The sequence below is a fragment of the Setaria italica genome, chromosome I, assembly GCF_000263155.2.
Source record: "Setaria italica strain Yugu1 chromosome I, Setaria_italica_v2.0, whole genome shotgun sequence".
NCBI lineage: Eukaryota > Viridiplantae > Streptophyta > Magnoliopsida > Poales > Poaceae > Setaria > Setaria italica.
In genome coordinates this window covers 8,731,861-8,737,215 of record NC_028450.1, presented here as the reverse complement: position 1 = coordinate 8,737,215, position 5,355 = coordinate 8,731,861, and positions in this window count along the sequence as shown.

Here is a 5,355-nt window from a genome sequence, read left to right as displayed (position 1 = left end):
CCTGTTAGTAAAACCGAAAAGTTGATAAATCTAGCAAGTGGTATGTGGAGGATGAAGTTAATGCTATGCACTTACATTGTTAGTTGCGCAAATAATGCAACTATTACATATATATTTCAATGTAGCACACACATTTTTTTAATTGAGATGAATTTTTCATACAATAAAAGAATATTTTGTAGTAGCAAAAGCATATTATAATATAATCCTATGACTTTCACCCGTAGCAAGGCACGGGCGTTTTCAATAGTATACATATAGCAATAAGAAGAGGCATCAAGATGAACCACGGCTTGTTGCCTGTTGCTGCTGTGTGCATTAGGGCCAATCCATTTGGGGGGCCGGCCCAATTGTATATATTGCTCGATCTTGTACTCATATATGTCTGTGACGATGAACAGGGAGGCTGGCATCGACCAATTAGTGTGATGATCAAATCAGCTAGCACAGTAGAGGGAAGGTCAGTGGCAGCTATAGTGCTGTGTACTGCGCATCTTCATATGTGACTCTTTCTTGCACAGAAGAGCAAAAGGAAAGGCTCAACAACCAATCAGTGAAAAAAGTTAGACATAAAAAGCTCTAGGCTTAGCGTTATGTTGGGAGCTGAGCTCTAGGCTCGGGAGGCATCTGGAATATGGCCAGCAGCTGTCAGGTGAACCGTAGCCGAGTCCCGTGGCAAAATGTATCTCTTTGTTCATGCGTGTCGACAACATGTTAGGGTCTTCTAGGTCAGAGTTCCTGCCTCGTACCAACTGCCAAGGCGCTCAATTCATCTGCTCTATTTCCGGCTCCATTCGCTGGTTACCATGCGTCGATGATATGTCGCGCGTCGGCACGGGGTGGGAGACTCGTCCTCCGATGATCCGATCCCCTTGTGGGCCGTTGCATTGCCATCCTCGTCGCCTTTCTCGTTATGTGTTACAATTGTTCTTGTTTTTCCTCTCGTATTTCATCATCTTCTTTTTTTTTATCATAGATCGGTAGTTAACTTATTGGCTTCTAAAAAGATGGCACAATCCTTGCTTGTTCTTTGCATGAGTGTGCATCAGGGCCAATCCAATTCAGTGGACCGGTCCAATTATTGCTCCAATCTCGTAACCATATAGGAAAAGTGTACATTGACTGTAGCAAACATGGCCCCGTTAGACCATTACCTTGTGATTTTGATGATTAATATGCGTTGAGAATATGTCTTGAATGTATTATAGGTCCTAAGGAAGCAACCACAACCAAAGACAAGCAAAGAGTCAAAGAAATCAAAGAAAAATAGGAATCACTATAGCCACCAACTCATTCGGTGACAAGAAGAAGGCGCCCACCGAATCAGTCGGTGATAAGCGCGCAGAAGGTTTTTGAGACATTGGATGTTCCGATGACTCACGTAAAAAGCGTCAGTGCAAGCATCGGAGGTTTTGGTACGCTGTATGGAGACCTAGTCAAAGAAGAATCATCGGATGATCCGATGGCCAGTTTTCTGCATGCATTGGATGAATCGCTGGACTAATGGCACGAAGACACGAAGCACCGAATGTTCCAATGGGTTGTGTCGGTGACCATCGGAGCAACCATATTTACTTCAGAGAGTTCCAGAGAGGTTTTGTGCGTGAAACCTTCAGCACCGGATGGTCCGATGTACCATCGGACATAGCATCGGATGATCCGATGCCTCAGCGAATCAGTCGGTGGAATGCATCAGTGACCGAAAAAGTGAAGAAACTGGGCGCGGGAGGCAATGGCTAGTAGCACCGGATGTTAAGTTCCAATGCTACCCAAACTTATACTATCGGAACATCCGATGGTACACTTTAACTAGGCATTGGGACAACGCCTCTTTGGTGCTTTGAGCTATTTATACCTCCTGCACTCGCTCATTTGAGGTTGGTGGAGTGTGCAGAAGTCCATTAGAAATCAAGACTCATCAAGAACACATTTAAGCCACACATGGTAGACGAGCAGATGTTGGGATCCAAATAAACAGCAAGCTATTACAAGACCACCATGTGCAAGCAGTAGTTGTTCTCTAGCTATACAATGCAAGTCGACAAATGTTACTCCTAGGCTCCTAGCATATCACCAGCACAAGCACAGGCATATCACCAGCACAATCTACTCCATCTCATGCGCTTTGGGCTCGGGAGGCATCGGGAGTCGGCACCACAGTCGTTGCCGTTTCCGACCGTGAAAGCGCAGCTTGCAAGCCGCTGTTATCGTTGCCGACTTGCCTTTTATCTATGATGATGCCTGCTGCTCATCAGGTTGTCATCTTGCCACGCATGGCGCTCATCTTCCTCTAGCTAGTAAACACTGGACGATGAGCTAGTGATTCTGCACCGGCAGGGTCATTTGATGGACAAATCAAAGAGTAGTCCACAGTAAATACAGGGAGTGCTGAAGAGTATGTGAAATGCAGAGGCAATGCATTGCAGTGGTGCCTTAGATGCACACGTAGATTTGTAGCCTGTTTGGGGTTGACTTTGAGCTTGGTTTAGTGAAAATCTAGGATTAGTTTTCAGGAGACTAATGGTACTGATGATGTACACAGCATGCATGCATGTGCCTTTGCATCGAGACTGCAACATATGCATGGGTGACAGTGACAACTCTGCACTTCCTTTTATTTACTGTTGAATCTCACTCCTGTTATAAGGCAGAGATACACGGTAGCTCACTAATGGTCAGGTACAAGGCAGAGATGGGCCGTTGTTGGAATCTAAATAAAATAGAGCGACGACACAATGCGCTAGGGTGTCTACATATGTGTATTCAAGTTGGATGCTGGCACAACACAACATTATTTTGTAATTATATCAATAATTTGCAGGGCTCATCCATGTTCCATCATTATGCTTAGCATTGTTTTGTTTGGGCTCTGGAGGCATCTGGAATATAGCATACAGCTCTCCTCTGAGGTCTAGTTGGGTTCAGTGGTAGGACCTGTCCTGTTAGTTCGTGTGTATCGACATCTCCTCTAGGTAATCTCTATCTCCGGTTCTGTCCCCCGGTCACCACTTGATGACGATGTCGCCGTGGACACAAGTTTGAAGATGGTTCTTCCACCCTTGTGGGCCGTACGATGCCAACCTCTTGTCGCCCAGGTAGCAGCGAGATGGAAGCACCAAGACGCCTACATACTCCTCGCTTGTTTGCATGTGCATAAGGACCAAAATCATTCGGCGGACCGGCCAAAATTGCTCCATCTTGTGAAAAGCCGAAAGCATGTATGACGGTAAATCGTGAACACACAATGATAAACAAATCGGTTACGACAGTAGTACGAAAGGTAACGGCAGACTGACAGCTAAGGTGGTGTGTGCTGCACATCTTACACAGAATCATGAGTAGAAAGAAAAATTTATACTACATAAAAGCTCATCTCATCTCGCTCAAGGGTGACAGTGACTCTGCTACACTCATCAAGCTCATGCATGTTGCTCAGCTCATCTTGCTCGATCAACCTCTTCAGCAAAATCAAGGAGGAGGCGGCGAGAGCTTGGTCTCTACCGGGTGCACGGCGTCTACGGTCTACCTCGCCCATGCCTTTATTTCACTTTTAGTATCCCAGGACTAATATAATTGCTGTTCAAGCCGTCTTCCATATATGCAATGAAATTGGGCATTTTCTCGTGTTAAAAAAAGATTGCTCATAAAGGTCTCCTGATTATTGTCAGTAGTGCAGAATGCACATCACTTCAACATATAATAGTCGTATCACCCCTCTTGCTAACATGGAGTAGTGGTGGCTCTCAGGTTGTCCTAGTAGCAAAGCTACTCAATTGATTCTCATGTGCGCAAGGCAGACGCGTCCGGTCGTTATGCTCAGCATTATTTTGGGAGCTCTAGGCACGGGAGGCATCTGGAATGTGGCTGGTACCTGTCAGTTGAGCTATAGCCGAGTCCAGTGGTAGAATCTGCCTTTTAGTTCCCGTGCGTCCACAACATGGGTCAGGTCCTTTAGGTCCGAGTGCCTGCTTCGTACCAACAACAGCACGCTCAATATCTCTGACTCTCTTCTTGGCCGTTGATGATCTCACCGTCGGCACAAGGTGGAAGATGATGTCCCTCTTCTGGCTGGGCCGTTGCTGTCCTCGATCGTCGTCCGTGTAGCGGGAACAAGCGCAAGCTTTGGCCTACTGCGTGCGTCGTATCTGATCCTCATTGAGGCTTCGTCTATCTGGTGTTTTGTAATCGTTTTTTGTTCCGTATTTCGTGTCAATCGACTTCGCTTAAAAAAAAAGATGGACCATTGCTCGTTTGTCAGTGTATGCATCAGGGCCAGTCCATTTAATATATCGACTGGTCTAATTGTTCCATCTTGTAACCATATACATATGAACAGTGATGAACAAATCAGAGTTTGCTACAAATAGTATAGTATGCTTGTAGTGTGATTAGTATACACAAAGATCGATAAGGTTAGTGAGAGATTGGCAGCTGGTATACACTGCTTGTACTTGACATCTACATGTGACACTTCCTATACACAGAAGTAAAAAAGACCCGACGACCGGCTATAGTGAAAAAAAATTAAACATAAAATAAACCTTGCAGCACTTGACATGATATATACTCAGAGAATACTTATTTTGGGACGTACATGTGATTCTAACAGCCTCGTTTTTGGGACGACGTGTGTCTGAAATTTACTAAAAGAGCACTCATTTTGGGATGGAGGGATACACCTAACTGGAGTGCAATGCCCAATCAAAGTCCATTGTCCCAAAAGGTCGGCGACGGTGTCGACTCTGAATTTTTTTTCTTTTGAGAATGACCGGGTTAATTAGTCTTATGAAGGATTTTCCTCAAATAGCCAAGAGATTTTTAGTCTAATTAATTAAGACATTTTCTGTGAGTTTTAGGGAAAATATAGGTTGGGGATTTTGTTTCCTTCTCTGGGATTGTTTAAATTGGACCGTAAAACTCTGGAGCTTTTTTAAAAGAAAATTCTAGAAAATAATAATGTAACCCTCGGCCATCTGACAAAAAGGCTGTGGAAATGTTGAATTTATGTAGTGATTGCAACCACAAATGTTGCTCTCGTGGTCGTAATTATAACCACAGTATGTAGTGAATTACTGAATAGTGATGCATGCTGACATGCATTTTGCCGTCATGTGTGCTTGTACAGAGCTATCTACTTGATGGTTAAATTGCTGCTGAATGCATCTGACCAACAAGCAATCAAATCAGCTGCCTCTTCTCAAGGAAAAGAAGATACAAAAGCAACAGTTATATTCAACAACTTGTCCTGGTACTTAATGCCCATATCAAATCACATACGCCTAGCTCTATACAAGACCATGCACCCTGTGCAAGAAGTAGTTGCTCTCTAGCTATACAATGCAAGATGTGAAATGT